Consider the following 22,646-nt stretch of genomic DNA (forward strand, 5'->3'; position numbering starts at 1 on the left):
GGGGATAGGGGGAGGTAATATGTTTGGCATCGTCCCTGATTTTATTGGTAAGAATCAAAATCTGGGAGTAGCGGAGCCTAGATATAGGCCCTTCTGGATTGGGAATCTTCATAATGTGACCAATCATTAAGATCAACTGTTACTCTGTCCCGTGAGGAGTTTGAGGTACTCTCTCAAGAGAACAGCAGCAGCTCGCTCCTGAGGAAAATCACCAAAACATCATTTCTGCTTGGATTCACAGGGTCATTGACCTGGCCCTGAATCCCGATCCTCCTCCACAGACAAGACAACCCAGAGCTCATGATGTTAGGGGCATCAGCACATCCTTAGCATTCAAGAACTACTCTGTAATGCAGGTCATGCAAGCGGGCATGTGGAAGTGTCAGAAGACCTTCACCTCCCACTACCAGTAAAATGTGACCCACATGAACATGGATACGTTCTCCATTGGCCCTGTGGTGGATGCACAACAAGTGGCTTAAATACCTCAGGGTCCTTGAGGAACAAGTAGCGTATGGTTAAGGGCAGAGGTTACCCAGGATTAGTCTGGGATAAATGTTAAGAATGACTGACTCTTTGTCTTTTTCATTTTTTCATCTTGGGGAACAGCACCTACGGTCCTCTGCAAGTTGGCCTCATCTCTCTGCAGGTAAAACCATTTCCTTGTGTAACCAAATATAGAAATAATGCTTGTTGCATCCCCATACCCCCTGGCGAAGTGGCATTGGGTAACAGAGATTCCATTGTTTCAGAGAAATCTTACCTAGATTAGTCACACTGCTAGTTTTACAAAATCACACAGATTGCTCAGGCCGCTAACCTGGTTTTGTACAGAATTTAGTGAGGTGTCAGGGTTTCTCCCTGTTACATGCGGAACATGTACGGCGAAAAACCCCTGGGTCAAAAACCAGCCAGTTGGTTTGGACTTCCACCCTCTTAAAGGGTGATTCTTCCCTAATAAAGAGCGAAAGGGTTTGTATTTAGTGTTGGAACAAAGGACAAATTTAAAAAGTAATTTGTATTTTTCACGATATAAATTTTAAGCTCTCTGGCCCGCCATCATTTGTCCCCCTGTATGTCCTGCTTGCAATCAAAATTGACAAGACAAACACAGGTGTGTATGTGAGAATGGTAGCTACCCCTGCTAACTAGCAGTGAGTTAGTTACACCTCTCTAAAAGTCTTATGGCTAGTCCTCCAGCTTCCACGAAATTATATCCTTAATAAAGAGCTCAAAGTTTGTATCATTAGCGAAAATACAATTGTTCCGTAACCGAAATACAAACCACGCTATTTACATTGGGGTTTACCTTTTAGCGCAGCTGAAATGGCGAGCCATTAGAATTTAACGAGGGTGTATTACCCCCACGCTAGTTAGCGGGGGGGTAGGGGAGTGGTAGCTAGCTATCCCTCCCCCCCTCACACACAGGTGAATGCTCACTTTCACTTTTGGCTCGGACTGGGACAGACGTCTCTGTCTTGGTCCTCGCTTGGCAGCCATTGTTTGTTTTGTCTTTACTTAATCGCTTACTTTTCTTTTACTCAATATATATGTAAACATGTTTTCATGTTTGTATATATATTTGAGTATAGAATCAGTAAGTTTCCTTTTCAGAGTTGTGTGTGTAGTGTACGATATCTCCGTGGAGTCCTCGGCAGTTAGGCCACCACGGCGTAATTTTATGGGTTGCGATCGAGTTTGACTTCGGTCTTTCTCTTTCTCTCTCTCTTGAGGTCGTTCACCCTTTTACTACGTTTTACTACGCCCTTGTAGCTTCCTTCCCGTGTGGGGGGGTTGCTACGCCGTACGTTTTGTCTCAATTAGTTTATGAATCTAATTGTAGTTGTTAATTTTTCAGCTTGTAGAACGATTCCTTTCGGGGTTTTCGTTCTTTCTTTAGTGTTCATTCATTTTTAAATTACATAATTACATAGTTTCATAATTATAATTGTTATAATTCTGTTTTGGTTACAGCTCTCCTTCCGTGAGTGTAAGTGGTTGTGAGGGCACGTGCCTGTTGTGTAATTCTTGTTTCCTTTCCCTCGGGATTCCTCTTCGGAGCCTTCCCGGGGGAATGAATGTGTACTAATGTTTTTTGTTTTTATTTTTTTACAGTTACCGATCTAGTTCGTTTCTGTAATATGGCTACGGTGTGAGCTATCTTGTGGAGGCCTGGGGATTCGGCTGTTGCTGCCTCCCCTTTGGATTTTCGTCAGGGGCGTGTCTCCTTCTACTGGAAGTACTCCCGTGACGATTGACAGCTCTCCAGTTCATTTTAGAACTCAGGAGGCTTGCCTCCTTGGGTGGGTAACTTTCCTTCCGAGGGAAGTTTTTCCTGTCCAGGCTTGAGTTTTTCCCCTTTTGGGGATTCTTCTCTTGCCTTTTTTCGTGCGTCTATGCTCTTGGTGCTGAGCGGTCACACCTGCAGTTTCGCTCAAGGGGCTGGGCAACTGCAGGAGCTCCTCTTCGGAGGATTGCTCCTTTTAGGTCACTGGCTGACCAGTCTCTTCTACGAAGTGTTTCTCTTTCGTTCGCGAGAGAGTACACTCATAGAGACTCCTCTTTGGAGGATTCTTCTGCTGCTGTTGGCCTCCTTCGCCGTAAGGCTCACCGTCCGCCTCGTCGTAAGGGCCTCTCATCTCCCTATAAGGGTGCTAAGAGGCGCCTTTTTGAATCTACGTTTGCAGCCTAAAACTCCATCATCTGCCCTGGTGCAGATGGACAGCAGTCTGACCTCGTCTTCCGACGGGCAACGGTCTTCCCCACAGACAACGGTCTTCCCGACGGACAACAGTCTTCCCGACGGACAGTGGTCTTCCGACGGACATCAGTCTCCCGGCGGACAGGCAACGGTCTTCCGGCCTGCTCTTGCTCAGTGTTAGCGCACAGGCGCTCTCCTGCTCATCAGCGCTTCCTGATCGCTAGCGCTCTCCTGTTCGCCAACGCTCTCCTGTTCGTCACCGCTCTCCTGGTCGTCAGCGCTCTCATGATGATCATCTCTGCTGTTCCTGTTGGTTCCTGTTACGCGCCCTGTGCGCCCACGTTCGCCCTCGCGATCTAGAACTTCGGTTCAGGTCTGGGTCAAGGACTCTTCTTCTATGCGCAGGCTTCCACCCGTTGCCTTCTGCTCGTCAGCGATCATCAGCTCACCAGCGACCTTAGACAAGTCAACGTTCACCTGCTCGCCAGCGATCTCCTACGCGTCAACGATCGCCATCGATCTGCCACGCGTGTCAGTTCCCCTGACCACCATCAGTAGCGATCTAGCGCTCGCCTGCTGTGGACCACGATCTCCGGTAGCTGAGTCTTGCCGTAGATCTTCCTCCTGCTCGCCAGCGCTCACCTTTTCTTCTGTCCTTCTGTGCGCCAGCTTTCTTCATTCGCCAGCGCACATCTGCGCACCCTTCTTTGCCGCGCACTAATGGGTGCCAACGGGTTTCTGACCGTCTAGGATCGCCTGATTAACAGCTGGCTTCAGCGCTCACCTTCCTGATGCACCTGCGCGCATCGCGCTAACCATCACTAGTCTCTCTCACGTTGGCAATCGCCTATGCACCCGCGCGATTCTTCATCTGCTCGCTAGCGTTTTGTTAACGCACCACCGCTCGCCAACGCGCCATCGCTTGCCAACGCTCCGTCACTCTCCTGCGGGCTATCGCCTCGCCAGAACGCGCCATCGCCTCGCCAGAACGCGCCATTGCTCATCAACGCGCCATCGGTCATCAACGCGCCATCGCTCATCAACGCGCCATCGCTTGCTGACGCGCCATCGGTCTCCCGATCGCCTGTAGTCACCCGCGCGGCCACACGCCCACGTTCCTGCACGAACGCACGCCCGCGTGCCTGCATGTCTACGCTCATGCGAGACTGCGCATATGCTCTCCAATGTTCGCCCGCGCGCGAACCAACAGTATTCCATCGCGCGAACATCGCGCGAACGGACGGTTTCCGTCGCGCGGACAGACGGTGTTCCGTCGCGCGAACCGACGGTGTTCCGTCGCGCGAACCGACGGTGTTCCGTCGCGCGAACCGACGGTGTTCCGTCGCGCGAACCGACGGTGTTCCGTCGCGCGAGCGCGAACCGACGGGGTTCCGTCGCGCGAACCGACGGGGTTCCGTCTCGCGAACCGACGGGGTTCCGTCTCGCGAACCTACGGTGTTCCGTCGCGCGAACCGACGGGGTTCAGTCGCGCGAACCTACGGGGCTCAGTCGCGCGAACCGACGGTGTTCCGTCGCACGAACCGACGGCGTTCCGTCGCGCGAACCGACGGTGTCTGTCGCGCGAACCGACGGTGTTCCATCGCGCGAACCGACGGTGTTCCATCGCGCGAACCAACGGTGTTCCATCGCGCGAACCGACGGTGTTCCATCGCGCGAACCTACTGTGTTTCTTCGCACGAACGTCGGGTTAATTCTTGCAGTATCCATTGCTCACCTATGGGTTATCACTCGCCGACCACCAGCTCTTGCCCTTCCTTCCACGCTCGCCCTCCTTCTGCGCTCCTTCGCTCACCTTCGTTTGCGTTCCTGCGTGACCGCGCATGGGCGCTTCCACGTTCGCCCACGTGCAAATCATTGATTTACCATCGCGCGAGCTCCAGGGCGATTGCGACCACGATTCCCATTGGGGTTTCCGCAGCATGGCCAGCCTGGCGAGTTCTTCTGGAGCGTATTTCCAGAACACGGCCTCACCCCGTAAACGCAGAGCATGGCACTTGCAAGAATAGGAAGAATCTTCAGGGAGGTCTGAGCAACACTCCTCTTTCCAGAACCTGGGTTAGCCCTTCCCCGTCATTCCCTGGAAGGATTTTTGGCGGGGGGCTTTCCGTTCGAGATTTCTCCATCGGCCAAGGGGTGACTGCTTACCCCTTCCTCTTCTCCACCTCGTGTAGGGGGCTTACCAGGTCCTTTCCCTCCTCGGTTACGGCCCGAGGTTTGGTTCAAGGAAGCTACAGGAAGGTCTTGGGTACTTTCCTCCTCTCGGGCTCAGGCACCTTGGTGTTTCGTCGATAAGTATCTAACTTGCGTGCAAGCTCGATGTTGGACCATCTGGACGCACTGACCGAGGGCTTCCTTTTGGGTGTCTCATCCGTGGATGTCGACAACCTCAGACACCATTCCATCCTTGAGAAGAGTTTGTTTGTGCCCAAGGACAGAGACTTAGACAGCGGCTGTGCGGAGGAAGTCGACTTCCGTTTCCACTCCTCCAAGGCGCTTTCTTCCAGACTCTGCAGGGCTCCAGCGCCTTTTTCTTTCAACCACGTCGGCCTAAGTTATCGGCTACGACAACTGAGACAAGGTGTCCAATTGCAGTTTCCTTCTGTCAGGAACGGATGGCACGGGAGGCTCCCCCTGTGGGGGGGGGGCATAGTCCTAAAGGGAGCGGCAGAGTTCATGAACTCTAGGATTGGCACACCCCCCCCTTGCAGGTTTCACGCTGGGAGGGTGCTTAAGGTTACTCATCCGGATGACAGCTTCCCGATGCCCATTCCCGCACAATCTCTGTGATCAGCCAAGGATATCGCGCCTGCCGTCTCTGTCAGCGAATTCAGTGTCTCTGAACCTCTATGCCATAGGGTCGGCAAGAGTTGCCCGTTTGGGCAGAATGATCCATACCTTAGGAGAAGGTCCTCCATAGGATCATCGATGGCTTCACCCCCGGCTTCTTCAGTCGATCCTTTCTTGTAAGGAAGTATCTGAGACGGGAGTTCCGTAGTCGACCTTTAAGCCCTGATCAAGTTTGTCGAACAAACTTCGTCCAGCGTAGAACAGCAGAATCGATCAGACTGGTAACGAGGCGACAGGACTCCTTAAACCCTGGATCGGAAGGACGGGTACTTTCAGTTTCCATTCCATCCATCTTCCAGGGAGCTCGTGGAATTCAGCCTAGACTGCAGGTATTCCTGCTTATGATGCAGTGTGGCGATCCCGCCGTGGCATCGCAGGTTTTTTTTCCCCAGAGAACTCTCCCTGCTTTCCTCATGGCCGCTCAGGTGCAGGCTTCCGCCTCCTTCGCTTTTTGGAGGGCTGGTCAACTCCGGTAGGCTCGGGTTCAACCTTCTTCAGCGCCGGGACAAGCTTCCGGATGCTTACCATGAGTGTGGGTTCATGGTATTTTGCTAGGAGCCTTCTCTTCTTCTGCCTCAACATCTGGAGTATCTGGCCATGATATTGAGTCAACGGCCTTACCACGTTGGAAACCCTGCTTCTCGTCCGTCCAGTGAGGTTAAGCAACGTCGGTTCTGGTCGGTACTTGGATGGGTGACTACCTGAGGACGCCAGATTCTGTTGCCACTTCCTCCGAGCCTTCCCTTCAGTAGACTGTGGCAAGGCTGAGGAGAGTTGCAGTACCTGTTCTCAGTCAAGCAGAGCTTTCAGCCCTACCTTGGAACGTTTCCTAGTTCTCCTTTCCTCATTGACCCGTCTATAGTTCCGAACGGTCGCCTCAGGATAAGTTCCATGTGGGGTGGTCCAAGTTCCGGTGGTTTCAGGCAACGATTAACTGGACTTCCTGGCCCCTATGGGACCAGCGGAACTATTAGACCTGCAATGGGGGGGGGGGGGGGGGGCATGTTCCAGTCCAGGCCTATGGTCAGGACCTGAAGGATAACTCTCCATTATTCAGGCAGGCTTAGGGGCCGTAGTCTGGCCCCTCTACAGATCCTCCAGCTCCTGCCGAGTCGCTCCGTGCGCGTCGACTTCATGATTCTGGCATGTTCTAACCAGCAGGGGACGCATTTTCACACCTTCACATCTTGCAGTAGAGATACCGAGATGATTGAGATACTCTCAATACCACCATCGGCTCTCTCATTCCAGGCAGAGGAATGTTCTCTCCGACTATCCGAGCAGAGCCTCTTAGAGAGAGTGTACCTGCGGGTCTTTGGCCCTGAGTAACCAGCAAGTCCTGGTCTGGGGGACCTGATCGCGACAGCTTGGAACCTCAAGCTTCCGCTGTTCTTCCCCTCAATCTCAGACCCCGAGACTCTGGCAAGATGCATTCTGGTGATGATGGGACAACTTCGACGCCTGCGTCTTCCCTCCTTTTTGTCTGTGGAGAATGGGTCTCAACAAGACCAGGTTGTCTGTCAGCCTTTCAATGGGAGAGCTCCACTGGGACTATGCGCAGAACGGTTTCTGGACCCTCTGCTTCCCCTGACGGAACTCCCTGGAGAGCTTCTCCCACGGCACAAACTACTCAAACAACCACACTGCAACATCTTTCACGAACCGGGGCGTCACTTCGGCTTCATGCCTGGAGACACTACGCCTCCTCCTCAAGAAGAGACAACCCGCTACAGTCGCGGGACGGAGGTCGCGTCATCTGCGATAGTCATCCGCAGGAGTCTTCCAGGCGAAGTGAAGAGTCTTCGGTGGTTGGTGCCGTGGGAGATATACCTCTTCCCTTGAGGCCTCTTCTCCAGCAATAACGGTCTTATTGCCTTTCGGTGGGAGGAAACTCCTTTCCGCTCTCGGCAATGAAGCCTGTCGCTCAGCCTTTCCCTGACCTTCAGGCTTAAAGGAATAACTTTTTACTGCCCGCTGGATCTTTCCTTGCTCATGCGAAGCTACGATCGTCCCTGCCCTAGTCGAAGTGAGACCTCCAACTTGGAGCATGGCTCGGACTTTTTAGTCCCTTAAGAGATCTTCTCAAGACCCTTTACGACAGGTCTTGGATTGTATTCCGTCTTGGGTCTCCTCACTCTGGCCGCGGCCAGTGTATAAGCAATCTTCTTGGTCTCGTACGACTCCGCCCTTTCTAAGGAAGAGGGGAAGGCAACATTTAGGTTCGCTCCTGAGTTGTTGGCTAGACTCAGAATCTTGGGGTCCTGGCCCTTCGGTCCAATTCCTTCAAGATTTCGAGTCTCCATTCTGTATCTGATGTCCCAAAACCTTCTCTTTCTTGCCAGTAAAGGAATTAAGAGGTTAGCTTTGGGAACAGCTGCAGTTTGTCCTCAGTTGCAGCCGATTTGGGAGCACAAGGAGGACACGGGGGAGCGTCACCAGTATACCTCTTCAGCTCGGACTCAAGGACATTCATCTCGACCTGTCTCCAGACCCTCCCCCATCACGTCGCCCTACAGCACGATGTTGGATACATCGCAACGTCCCTCGTCCTCTAGTAATACTACTCTGTGACGCAGGTGCTACAAGCTGGAGTCTGGAAGCGTCTAATGACCTTCGCAGCCCGCTTCCTGCAGGGCGTGACCCACAGGAGTTTCGATACATTTTCTATCGCTCTGTGGTGGCTACACAACAGCTGGTCTAACCTCAGGCTCCTTTTTGGACAGGTAGCAGAAGGTTGAGGGCATTGTTATCAGGCTTTAGTCTGCATGAACGAAGGAAGTATGTCTGGCCCTTACTTCTTTCTTCATCATCCCCTCTACGGGGAAGCAGCATCCTGGTCTCTGCATAGCTGACCTCGAACCTCTGCAGGTAAACCATGCTTCCTTTTGTTCCGAGTATTGAGTCAATACTGTCCCGTCCCCCATACCCTGACGAGGTGGTATTGGGAACGTCCTAACTCAGAGTTCCTTTTGGAACTCCAAGTCAACTGCCTAGGACGGGTTACACTTCTTCCTTCACACAAGCTTATGTAGGCCACACGGTTCCTTGCGGAGCAAGGAACTTGTGAGGTGCAGGGACTCCTTTATTCGAGTGCGACTCACTCGGATTCTGAGTCCCCGGGTAAAGCCAAAGTCAGTATGGCTGGAGACTTTCCACCCTACCTAAGGGGTAAGTCACCCTCTGTAAATAGCGTGGTTTGTATTTCGGTCACGGAACAAATGACAAATTCGAAGATAATTTGTATTTTACCTAACTATACAAACCTTAGCTATTTACACATATTTGCCCGCCGGCCCTGTCCCCCAAACAAGTCCTACCTCTAAGTGAAAGTGAGCATTCACCTGTGTGTGAGGGGGGGGAGGGGTAGCTAGCTACCACTCCCCTACCCCCCCCCCCCCCCCGCTAACTAGCGCGGGGGTAATACACCCTCGTTAAATTCTAATGGCTCGCCATTCCAGCTGCGCTAAAAGGTAAACCCCAGTGTAAATAGCTAAGGTTTGTATGGTTAGGAAAAATACAAATTATCTTCGAATTTGTCATATTACTTTAAAAATTTGTCATATTTATTATGTCCCCGTTCTCCAAACAAGGTGGAGTCGCTCAATGCATAGATTAATAACAGGCTCACCCCTTTTGTGTTCTTATCTATTCACCTCCCATTGAAATCTTTTACTCCTTCCAGCACTGATTGCCCAGGCTGTCATCCTTTGAGGAAAACAAGGAGTCAGGCTGCCTCTCGAGGAGCTCGTATGAAGCACATTAGGTCATCCTGGGACAATAGCCAGCCAGTTGGTTTGAGGTCTTCAACCCACTTAAGGTGAGTCTTGTACGTAAAGAGCAGAAGGTTTGTATGTTGCACTGGAACAAATGACAATGGTTCTGTAACTGAAATACAAACCAACGCTATTTATAGGCATTGGAATTTAGTGAGGGTTAACCAACCATACTGATAGTAAGCAGGGGTTGTGGGGTTAGTAGCTTCCCCTCTCAACTACACACCTGTGACTGTACTTCGCTTTGCTTTGGCTTGGATAGAGAACCGTTGTTACTGCTCTCCCTCCTCGCCAGTTTGTACAGCCATTACTAATCACTTTAAACATCTGACTTACCCGGTAGTTATATATATATATATATAGCTCAGTCCCTGACGTCATGGGAGAAATTTGAAAACTCGCGGTAATCGCCGATTGGGTAGCCAGGTGTACCACCAGTGCGCCCTCTATCCAGGTACCTGGAACCATTCCAGTCATTCCTCAGATCTTCCCTGCCGCCGCACCGGCGACATCGTTGGATTTTTCACTCGCTGTAACCTGTATAATTGCAGTTATCTTGGTGATGTACAATTTGGTTTTGGCATTCGCTCGTTTGGATTTGTTTTTGGATTTTCTTGAACTCCTATTGGATTTTGTTATTTTGACCCTTGCTCGTTTGATCTCTCTTTAAAATATTCAAAATGTCTGACACTTCTTCAACTTGAGAGGGAAAGGATTAGAAGGAGTTAGAGTTTATCTCGTTCTTCTAGAGATTGCTCCCCTCCCCGTGTCAACGAACCTAATCCTTCCCCTTTAGTGGTAGTTTCAGATCCCACTATTGTTACTACTGATGAACTAACTCTAAAGGACATGATGGTGGACATTTAAGCCCTGGGCACCAGAGTAGAGTCACTCGCAGCGGACAACCAAGTTAATGTCTGATGTTAAAGAATTAAAGAGTGCTAGTGTCAGTGCTAAAAGTGCAGTGAATTTAATCAGTGCAGTGGAGGGTGCGTCTGCTCGGACCTGTCGTTCTTCTAGCCATAGACCTCTCCAAGCTCCCCAATCCCTGGGTGAAGGAATGTCGAACGGCGAAAGGAAACGAGAGGTGTTAATGCCCGAGCAGGTGTCCCCTCGAGCATACCTGTGGACGCTTTACAGGACGCTCGCCCTCGCCATGGGAAAGGTGAGGTGAAAGTTTTTTCGTCCTCTTTGGATGACGCAGCGCCCAGACGGGGCTGGCGTCTCGCATCCAGACCTCTGAAGAGGAAGATTGACTCTGTTGATCAGCGTCGTGCCATGACACCTCAGGGTCCTGGTTGCAGCCACTGGAGCAGTCCAGAGCATTTTCCTTCCTCCGAAGAATGCTCTCCTGCCAAGCGCTCTATTACATCGATAGGAGATAGAAGGATGTCGGAAGCTGTCAAGCGTCCAGCCCCACCGGTTGCAAGACAATTTTCTGAGACTGGCATGACCTCGGTACATGCTCCTCCTCCTCCTTCAGATTGGTTTTCGTCCCCTGGACACTGCGCTTTCCTTGAGCGACGTAGAAAGCGATATTGTGGTAGAAGCAACGTCTCCTGTTTTGCCACAAGAAGAGAGTGGCTCACCAAGACCCCGAGCGTCAGGATTCTTCACATCTTGACGCCAAGAGTCAGAAGGCTAAAAGTCGAGAGGGTCTTGATGATGGGCCGCTTTCTAAGCGTCGAAATCCTGGCAACCATGACGCCGAGCGGGTTAAGGAGAAACCTCTTTCTAAGCATTGAGAGACGGGTCCGCATGACGCTGAGCGTCAAGCAGTTATACGTGACGCCGAATGGCGTAATGAGGAACCTCTTGCTAAGCATCGAGAGACTGATCCGCATGACACCAAGCATCAAGCATTTAGACGTGACGCCGAGCGGTGTAATGAGGAACCTCTTACTAAGCGTTGAGAAACTGATCCGCATGACACCGAGCGTCAAGGAGTTAAACGTGACGCCGAGCTTAAGAACCTCGGACGTCATGATTACGCCAGACGAGCCGAGCGTCGAGATCGCTAACTTCTTAGTTCCGATCGTATTGATCGCGAGCGTCATAGTTCCGAGCGTCAAGGGTTGGAACAACGAGACGCCTGACGTCATGATCTTGAACCCGTTGATGCCAAAAGTCAGGACCTTAAGGAGTTGACTCCTAGCAAACAAGACGTCTCTACCTCGATTAGAGACTTGCCGGAGGAAGGGATCGACGATTACCTTTCTCTTACTGATCTTTTAGAGGAAGTCTCGGAAGGAGAAAATCCCAAGACCCTTCATCCTTCGGTTGACTTAAAGAAACTCATGAGAGTTTTTACCGAAGATTTTCCGAATTATTTTGTGCCTGCTGCTCCTCGTTCCCCAGCTTCGGAGTTTATGTTTGGGAGGGCATCGAAGGAGTCTCTGTTTACAAAGATGGTGCTTTCTCGGTCATCTAAGAGAGCTTTGATAATGATGGGAGACTGGATGCAATCCAAGAAGGACCAGGGAAAGACTGTTTTTTCTTTTCCCCCGGCTAGATTGGCTTCCAGATCTAGCGTTTGGTACGAGACGGGAGAAGTTCTCGGCTTGGGAGTTCCTGCCTCTGCCCAAGGAGACTTTTCGAGTCTAGTAGACGCTCCTCGTCGGACAGCCCTGAGAAGGACCAAAATTCTCTGGTCAACGTCAGAGCTTGATCATCTTCTCAAAGGCATCTTCTGAGCTTTTGAGGTATTCAATTTCCTTGACTGCACTCTGGGAGCCTTGGGGAAAAAGGTTTCTGCCTTGAAGGATGTTGACACTGAAAGTCTCATCCACATTACATTGTGCATGGATAAAGCCTTAAGAGACGGATCCAATGAGTTGACACCCCTTTTCTCGGCGAGTGTTCTTAAGAAAAGAGCTCAAATGTGTTCTTTTCTGTCCATTGGGGTTACACCCATTCAGAAGTCAGATTTGCTGTACGCGCCTCTTTCTTCCTCTCTTTTTCCTCAAGAGTTGGTCAGAGAGGTCGCTTCCGCTTTATCCCAAAAGGCCACACAGGATTTGGTGTCAATAAAAGCAAGGTAGGGTCTGCCTTCTTCCTTCGCACGCTGCAGCCCTAAGGAAGAAGCTCCATTCCCACAGTTTTCGCAGCCCTTTCGAGGGAAATCTTTCTGTAGGGGTAGTTCCAGACCCGAGGGAAGGAGAGCAAGGAGAAGAGGATCCAAACCAGGGCGAAGCAGAGTCTGACTGCATTTGCCTTCAGACAGCAGTAGGAGCCAGACTGAACAACTTCTGGCTTCTGGCGAGCTTGGGAGAAGAGAGGAGCAGACCCTTGGTCTGTACAGTTACTGAAGGAGGGATACAAAATCCTTTTTATAGGGAAACCTCCTTTAGTAGTAGCTCCGATAGATCTCTCTGCCAGATACAGAGAGGAGTCAAAGATGCAGGCTATGCAACATCAAATGTCTCTCTTGTTGGAGAAGGAGGCAATAGAGAGGGTGCGAGATTTGCGGTCACCAGGTTTCTACAACCGCTTATTCCTGGTTCCCAAAAACTCAGGGGGATGGAGACCAGTCCTGGATGTAAGTGCTCTCAACGCCTTCGTTCAGAAGACGAAGTTCTCCATGGAAACATCGAAGTCAGTCCTAGCAGCAGTAAGAAAGGACGACTGGATGGTCTCTTTAGACCTCCAGGATGCTTACTTCCACATCCCCATTCATCCGAACTTCAAGCATTACCTGAGGTTCGTTTACAAGGAGGAAGTTTTCCAATTTCGGCCCTTTGTTTCGGCCTAAGCACGGCCCCTCAAATATTTACGAAGCTGATGTTAAATATAGCAAATATGCTGCATTCAAGAGGTATCAGAGCCTCCCTGTATCTGGGCGATTGGCTACTCAAAGCTCATTCCTACAATCGCTGCGTGGGGGATCTACAAATGACGTTGAGGTTATCAGAAGAACTGGGTCTTCTTATCAACAGAGACAAGTCCCAACTGACACCATCCCAGGAAATCCTTTATTTGGGGATGGAGATTCGGAGTCAAGTTTTTCGGGTTTTTCCGTCTGCCTCAAGGACGGAGCAAGCCCTATCGAAACTTCATTCCTTTCTAGAGAAACGGAAGTGTTCTGTGAGAGAGTAGATGAGTCTGCTGGGAACCCTCTCCTCTTTGGAGCAGTTTGCCTCTCTGGGAAGGCTGAATCTTTGCCCTCTTCAGTTCCACCTCAATCGTGATTGGGACAAGAGAAAGGAACTAGAGACGAAATGCCTCCCCATCACGGAATCCGTAAAAAGTTGCCTGCAGTGGTGGAACGACCTGGTCAAACTTCGAGAAGGTCTCTCCCTGGAACAGAGGAACCCAGACCTTGTGTTGTGTTCCGACCCCTCAGACTCAGGGTGGGGAGTAACACTGGACAAGTTGGAGATCTTGGGTCTCTGGACAAAAGATCAGGAGATACTCCACATAAACCAGAAGGAGGTGTTGGCAGTCCTGTTGGCCCTCAAAGGCTTCGAAGGGTCAGTACTGAACAGAGTGGTGCAGGTCAACGCCGACAACACTACATCGTTGGCTTACATAGCCAAACAAGGCGGAACCCACACAAGGTCCCTTTACAAGACTGCGAGAATTCTTCTTTACTGGGCAAAAGAGAAGAACGTAACCCTTGTAACAAGGTTCATTTAGGGGGAAAGGAATGTGGTGGCAGACAGTCTCAGCAGGAGAGGTCAAGTTCTGTCCACAGAATGGACACTTCATCAAGAGGTCTGCAAGAACCTGTGGCGGATTTGGGGTCGTCCTTGTATAGACTTGTTCGCAACCTCGAAGACGAAGAGGTTGGAGACATATTGCTCCCCAGTACCAGATCTCCAAGCAGTCCAGATAGACGCTTTCCTTTTAGACTGGTCCCACCTGGACGTGTATGCATTCCCTCCATTCAAGATTGTGCCCAAAGTGATGCAAAAATTCATGTCACACGAGGGAACCAGATTGACTCTAGTGGCCCCCTTTTGGCCTTCAAGAGATTGTTTCACAGAGGTACTAGAATGGATGGTGGACACCCCGAGAAGCCTTCCATTAAGAGTAGATCTACTTAAACAACCCCATTTGGAAAGGTACCATCAAAACTCCAAGCTCTACATCTAACTGCCTTCAGACTATCGAAAAACTCACAAGAGCTAGAGGTTTTTTGAAGGAGGCAGCTAGGGCAATTGCAAGAGCAAGGAGGTCTTCTACCATCAAGGTTTACCAATCCAAGTGGGAGGTTTTTAGAGAATGGTGCAGAGTCAACTCTGTTTCCTCTTCCAGTACCTCTATGACTCAGATTGCTGACTTCCTGTTATACCTTAGAAGGAAACGTAGGTTTTCAACTTCTACCATCAAGGGATACTGGAGTATGTTAAGGGCCGTCTTCAGGCATATGAACTTGGACCTCTCGAATAATAAAGACCTACAGGATCTTCTCAAATCTTTTGAAACATCTAAGGAACGGCTTCAGGAATCACCAGCTTGGAATCTGGATATAGTCCTGAAGTTCCTAATGAGTGACAGATTTGAGCCCTTGCATTTAGCTTCATTTAAGGACCTAACTATGAAGACTCTCTTTTTGGTCAGCCTGGTGACAGCTAAAAGGGTCAGTAAGATTCATGCCTTCAACAAGAACATTGGCTTTAGAGATAACAAAGCTATCTGTTCCTTGCAGCTAGGCTTTCTTGCTAAGAACGAACGCCCTTCTCAACCCTGGCCCAAGGCTTTTGAGATTCTGAACCTTTCGGATGTGGTTGGTGAGGTATTAGAGAGGGTCCTGTGTCTAGTAAGAGCCCTGAAGTTCTACCTGGAAAGAATGAAAGAGTTACGAGACAAGTCAGAAGCTCTTTGCTGCTCTGTCAAGAAGCCTTCATTACAGATGTCGAAGAATGCACTTTCTTTCTTCATCAGGCTCTTAATAAGAGAGGCTCATTCACATTGTAGTGAGGCAGACCTCAAGCTTTTGAAAGTCAAGACACTTGAAGTTAGAGCTGTAGTAACTTCGGTAGCCTTCAAGCAGAATAGATCTTTACAAAGCATTATGGACACAACCTTTTGGAGGAGTAAATATGTGTTCGCCTCACATTATTTGAAATGTGTCCACACTCTTTATGAGGACTGCTACATTCTGGGACCACTCGTAGCAGCGAGTGCAATAGTGGGGGAAGGATCTACCACTACATTCCCATAACCTTATACCCTTTTCTTCTCTTGGAACTATTGTATTTTTTGGTTGTTTCTGGAGATTGGTCGACAGTCTTCCACAATCATTGATTTTAGTCAGGTAGTCAGTTTGTTCCTTGAGAGCGCCCGGAACAAGGGTATTGGAGGAGGTCCTGTCACATAGAGGTATTCTCACCGGTTTGACAGCTCCTAGAGGTCTTCAGCCCCCGGGGTGGATCGCTGGATCTCGTAAGGAAAGTGGACATAATGAGGCAGGAATTCATTGAAGTCAGCTTCCTCATCAGGTACGAACCCTTAAGCTTGTTTATTAACTATTAAGTAAATTTCAACAATGTTGGCTGTCTCTGACCCTCCACCAAAGGTGTCAATCAGCTATATATATAACTACCGGCTAAGTCAGATGTTTAAAAATGATTTGTTCCAACACGGAGTACTTACCTCGAACTACTTTCTTAGGAGGATCTGGGATCTCCTTAATCACTGACCAAGAATTTTGCGTAGTTCCCCCTCTCTCAGTTACCTTGTCGGGGCGCTCTGGGGCAGAAGGATACTCGCCCTGGGGCGACCCCGGGTCAGCGCGTGAGGCCGCACTTGTTAGCTCGTCAGTAAGCGTCTGGTCGTGGCGTAGATTACATCTCGCCGCTCTCTCTCACTTATCCCGTCCGATCACCTTGAAACCATGTGTTCCTTTGTGTTCTCCATCCCTTGTACCACGTGTTCCCTTGTGTTCCATGTGTTTCCCGTTGTGTTCCTCACCTTTCCCTTGTGTTCTTGTGTCGCTTGCGTGTTCGCTTTTCACCATGGAATCCCAGCGTCGCTGTCCCGGGCCCCAAGCTGGTAAGTCTTGTGGAGCACTGCTCTCGAGGCCCGAAGTCAACCCGCACACCTTGTGCTCCTCGTGTCGGGGGAATAAGTGTTCCCCGACCTCCACGTGCCCTGAGTGTGAGTCTTGGCCGGAGCTGCAATGGACCTTGTTAGCTAAGAAGAAAAAGAAGGCATCCAAGAGATCTCCAAAGAAGACGGGCCTTGCTTCGCCACTTACGTTGCCCTCAGTCCAGTCAGAGATAGGCTCTCCACCTTCCCCCTACCCAGAGTAGGGGACGAGGTAAGTCTGTTTCGGGCATGAGTCTGATGTCAGGGAATCTGTGGATAAGGGGCCTTCGAAGACGAGTGGGGTGTCTGCTAGTGTGGCGGAAGTGTGTTTAGTGGACGACAGCCTGGTGCCTGCAGGACCCATCTTAGGTGAAGACCCGGTGTGGGGGAAGCCCGAATCAGCGCCTACCCCCACACCCGAGCAGTGTTTTTCAGGTTCAGTGGGTTCCGGGGGTGGTCGCAACAAAGAAAGGCGACCCACGTGCTCGTCTAGACGCCGACTCCATCGTGAGGACAGCACCAAGGACTCCCTTCAGGTCCCCCATGAGGCAGGAGGAGGAATTCGACGGGTGGTTCACCGCTCGACCCGCCATTCGCTCACCCCCGGCGCCATCAGCTACGCTTCCGCCGGACTTCATGGAGCCCTCGACCCCGATTTCCCGACCAAGGACCCCCAGGAGGCTTGTCATCGAAATGGACGACTCAGCAAGCTCGTATTCTTCGGACGACTACTCTACCTACAGCTCCTACTCATCAGATAGTTCCAGTGGACGGGACTCCAGGAGGAAGAGGAAGCGTTCCTGGAGGAGGAGACCAAGCTCCCACGTCAGCCCGGCCAAGAAGAGGTCGAAGTCCTCGAGGAGTTGGTACAGGAAGAAGTCTTCATCGAGGAAGAGGTATATTACTGAAGTCCGACACCATCGGGAATCCAGCAAGAAGGTTGCCGCTCCAGTGCCTGCCTCGGTGGCTGCTGGAGCCGCTCCGTACCCTTGCACAGTGTCTCTTCGGCTCCGCCCGCTCGTCGGGTGCAGCCGTTGGCACACTTTCAGTTGCCTCGACCTAGTAAGTCAGCGGCTCCACCCGTGTGTCGGGAACTTCCGCTGGTTAGACCCAGCGGCTCAACTCCAGGATCTTTCGTCGCAGCTGCCCCGGCCAAGTTTCGGGATACGCCGCTGCCGCGACCAACGACCAGTGCCACCCGGATGGCCCCGGGAGGGGGTAGACTCATGAGGGCTACTTCCGCTCCGGCGGCTCTACCCATGACGGAGGCAGCCGCTCCATCACCCAGCCAGGAGGGGAGGGATGCCTCCGCGGCCACGGATCCCTCCGTGTTCGATGAAACCTCCGACGTGGAGGTGCAGATCGTGGACGAGCTTGTGGGCTCAGGCGAGTGCTCTCCGGACGAGGTCTCGTCTTATTGTAAGGTGTTAGCGCTCATCCGACTACACCATAGGTTAGACGAGCCTCAGCCAGCAGCAGAACAAGCTTGGCTCTCAGGTCTGGGCAGGATGGTTGACAACCCTGTCCAGCAGAAACCATCCCTAACCCTACTGTTAGCACCTGATGTTGCCCTGGGAATGGAGCATGTGAACCGTTTTGTGTCAGGGCCTAAGAATTCGTTGAGGGTACAGGGTTCCTTCAAGCTCCTACCGGGTTTCATTGGAGAAAGCGGTCGCTACCCTGAACCAGGGCAATAAGGACGAGCGCAGCCTAAACCCACCGGTGGTCTTTCGCAAGCGGAGCCCGCCATGATGGAGGACACCTCACAAGACATTGTTAATGTCACCTCTTGGCTGGACTGATGGGCCTGTACGTTGGCAGGTTTTCAGCTTTCGGACGACCTGTCAGTCCCGGACAACCAGGCTCTTCTACAAGAATTAATCCGCTCGGGGGGGTAAGGCTATGAAGTTTCTTACTTTTCAGTCCCTTACTCAGACGGCCAACTGAGTCCTGAAGAGAAGGGACACTCTACTGAATAGGTTATCCCGTAGGCTCCCCGAGCGGGAAGCAAAGTCCCTGAGAAACTCTCCCGTCTGGTGCGAGACGGTGTTCCCCCTACAAGAAGTGGCCAAGACAATGAAGAGGGTCAACAAAATGAAGAGTACGGCCGAGCTCAGACAGCAGTTACCTAGGCGACCCCCTGTGAGAAGACCTTCTGTAGACGGGCCTACCCGCCTACGCCTCCAGCTAGGCAGGAGCCTTCTGCCTCTTCCTGGCACCAATCTCCTCGGCCCTCCAGGAGGAGTGGTGCCCAACCTCAAGCCGCCTTTAGGCCCAAATTCTCAGGGTCAAGGAGAGGCCGTTCCAACCGTCTCCCTAGAAGGAGGTAGGGAGAGAGGCCCCCTATACCTTCCCACGCCTCAGGTGGGGGGATGCCTCAAACATTATTCGCAAGCATGGCGGGACAACGGAGCGGACCCGTGGACGGTGACAGTTCTCAGGGAGGGATACAGGATTCCCTTCCTGTCAGAGCCGCCCCCGTTGATCCCCGATCATCGGGCAGAGTGGCTGGCACCCAAGGACTCGGAGAGGAAAGCAGCGCTACAAGCAGAAGTGGAGGCTATGCTGAGCAAAGGAGCCCTACAACCCGTGCACGAGCCGTCACCAGGCTTCCACGGCAGACTCTTCCTGGTGGAGAAGGCGACGGGAGGTTGGAGGCCAGTCATCGACCTCTCGGCGTTGAACAAGTTCATCAAGAAGACCCCCTTCAAGATGGACACACCGAAGTCGGTGATGGCAGCCTTGAGAAAAGGGGATTTCATGATGTCCCTGGATCTCAAGGATGCCTACTTTCAGATTCCTGTTCACCCCTCCAGCAGGAAGTTCCTCAGAGTAAGGTGGGGCGCTCAGACTCTTCAGTTCAGGACCCTCTGCTTCGGCCTGTCGACAGCACCTCAAGTGTTCACGAGAGTCTTCGCCCTGGTATCGGCCTGGGCACACAAGCGGGGCATCAGGCTGATCAGGTACCTCGACGACTGATTGCTGCTTTTAGCCTCAGAGACAGACTTAAGGGATCAAGGCTCACTTCTGTTGAATTTCTGCAAGGACCTCGGGATCACGATCAATCTCGAGAAGTCACAGCTAGTCCCCACCACCAGGATGACGTACCTGGGGATGGTCCTCGACTCACAGCTGACGAGAGCCTTCCCCTCTCAGGAGAGGCTGGACAACCTGGACCAGGTGATTCGACCGTTCCTAGCGGGCACTCCGGTGAGGGCCAAGGATTGGCAGAGGTTAGTGGGTCACCTGGTCTCATTGGAGAAGTTGGTTCCACAGGGCAGGATCAAGCTCAGACCGATCAAATGGAACATGAAGGACCTCTGGTCAGTGGAAGAGTACGCGCAGAAGATAGTCCCGGTGTCCCCTTCCTCCAAGGACACTCTCCTCTTGTGGTCCGACAGGAGACACAGGTTGAAGGGAATCCCGTTCAGCTCCCCTCCTCTGGAGATGCTGCTCTTCACAGACACATCGAAGGAGGGGTGGGGAGCTCATCTCCTCGAGGAAACAGCAGAGGGGAAATGGTCAGTGGAGGAAAAGACCCGGCACATCAATCTTCTGGAGCTCATGGCAGTACAGAGAGCATTGGTAAAATTTGCCCTTCTCCTCCGAGGGAACTCGTTGGCACTCATGTGCGACAACGCCACGGTGATGGCGTACAGTGAACCCTCGTTTATCGCGGTAGATAGGTTCCAAACCCGGCCGCAATAGCTGAAAATCCGTGAAGTAGGGACACCATATTTACGTATTTATTTAACATGTATATTCAGACTTTTAAAACCTTCCATTTACGTAGTAGATGCTCCCCTACTTACGAACATTCGAGTTACGAACAACGGTACATACGAACACAAATTGAAGGAAGTCCAAACATGTTCGTAAACATCCGTAGATTTCATTTCAAGTTAAATTCTCTCTCTCTCTCTCTCTCTCTCTCTCTCTCTCTCTCTCTCTCTCTCTCTCTCTCTCTCTCTCTCTCTCTCTCTCTCTCTCTCTCTCTCTCTCCGTATTTTGATTTTTAATGCAGTTAAATCTTCATATTTCTTTGAAAATGATTAAAAAAATTTTTATATCCTTATTCGATGTTTCAATTAAGGGAATAGTAACGGATCGGAAGAACACTCGATTTGCCTCTCGCCTTCCGTCAGAAGAAATATAACGTCATCAGACTTTTGGCATTTTTTTTTTATTTCTTAACATATTAGAAATATCTTCAAGATGAATATTACATCAGCGCCAATATGTTACAGAAAATCAGTTTCCCTACAGTTCTTATTATTAGGTATCATGCGAAATCGTTGTAGCTCTTTCTGTGTGTGTGTGTGCTCGCTCTGTCAATCGCATATGGGTAGTTAATTCTAAAGCTTCATACAGTATTCAATTTTTCGTTCAATATTAAGCCTTCATATTTCATTAGACATTATTGTGTTTAATTATGGTTTATTAAAGCACGTTCATATTTTTTTTTTAATTTCTTGAGCATTTCAATAATCAACAATTACTTTTGATTTACTTTTGGTTGGGAGATCAGCTGATCTCAAGGTGACGCTGCAGTATTACGATTATGCGCACATATAGTACGAATAACACTGATTTATATAATTTTCTTGATATTCGAAATCTCTCTCTCTCTCTCTCTCTCTCTCTCTCTCTCTCTCTCTCTCTCTCTCTCTCTCTCTCTCTCCGTATTTTGATTTTTAATGCAGTTAAGTCTTCATTGAAAAATATTAAAAAATTCTTTATATCCTTATTCGATGTTTCGATTATGGGAATAGTAACGGATCGGAAGAAAATCACTTGCTTTGCCTCTCGCCTTCCGCCAGAAGAAATATAACATCAGACTTTTTTTTTCTTAACTTCACTGTAAGTTGTACTAATCTCATAACTAATGATACAGACCACTAAAACACTTGATATCGTTACTCGGTGTTTCGATTATGAGAATTCTGTAAGAAGATTACTCGGCAACATAATGAAAGGAAATCATTCGGTTTGTCAGCGCTCTTCCGCCAAATACATGACGTCACAAGATACGGGACGTATACTCTACAAAGAATGATTCCGTCGGTCAAAATTAAAATAAAACAATTCAGTAAACTAACCTTCTGCATTTTATTTAACAATACCAAAACAACCATGAAGCAGTTAAATGCACAGTACTGTTACATACAGTAAATACATTACAGTACAAGTCAGCTGATTTGATAAGCGTGAAAAGGTAAACGTTACAGTACAGTACATAATGCAAATGGCCGCTTGTTTACGTAAGTTTCTAGCAAAAAAATTGGGTAATGGAACAATAAAATATCTTTCAGTACATTTATTTAAAAAGGAATTAATGTACAGTACTGTACTAAATGTACAGTACACTATATTTACTACGATTTTACTTAAAGTCAGCTGATTCAGAAATGCAGTGCATATGTATGGCCGATTGTTTGTGCAAGTTTCCATTATGTAGTGTGCAGTACAGGATAATAAAACAACATACTGTACTGAACTTTACAGTATTATACAGACTACTGTAATATGATAAAGTAAAATATTTGTAATAACCTATTTTATATGAAATGGGGCTATTTGTTGACTTCTACTGCTGAAAATCGTAGACATCTGAGTTAGGTTACGCTTACTCCAGACCAAAATTTAACACTAACGACTTACGAACAATACGACTTACGAACAGACTCTCGGTCCCTATTGTGTTCGTAAGTTGGGGACTGTCTGTACTGTTAACAAACTACCCTTTAATGTACAGAACACTTAATGCATGTACTACAGTACCCTAAACTAAAACAGGCACAAATATTAAAGGCGATTTTATATCATGCGTTTCCTAAACATGCCAAAAAGCACGATAAAAAATGACAACCAATGTTTTGTTTACGTTTATCTCTGATCATAACGAAGAAACAGACGCATCTACACATCTGTGTATAGGTTAGTTTTTGCATCGACAGCAATCTTACCAAGTATTGATTATAGGTTGACTTTCTTATTACCAATGTTTTACTTAATTTTTCTTAGAACTTCCAAATAAATTAAATGAATGCCATTTATATAATGTTTTTCTTTATGACGCTGCCTGAAACGGAAACCTTCCATTGGTTTACGCTCCATCTTCGATCATAATAAACAAATGAACGCATTAAACACACATGCTCAAAGTGATAACTAATGATATAACAAACATTCAGTAAACATTATGTTATTACAAATATTCTACTTATCGTATCCATATAAATTCCTAAATTCGTAGCAAAGCTGGAAACCTG

The 22,646-nt window shown here is 49.6% G+C and overlaps 1 pseudogene; it reads left to right on the top strand.

Annotated features, from left to right (window-relative positions):
- LOC137618675 (zinc finger protein 83 pseudogene) overlaps positions 1-22,646 on the top strand; it is a 184,000-nt pseudogene that overhangs the window by 130,052 nt on the left and 31,302 nt on the right.

This window comes from Palaemon carinicauda, chromosome 25, assembly GCF_036898095.1.
Source record: "Palaemon carinicauda isolate YSFRI2023 chromosome 25, ASM3689809v2, whole genome shotgun sequence".
Taxonomy (NCBI): domain Eukaryota; kingdom Metazoa; phylum Arthropoda; class Malacostraca; order Decapoda; family Palaemonidae; genus Palaemon; species Palaemon carinicauda.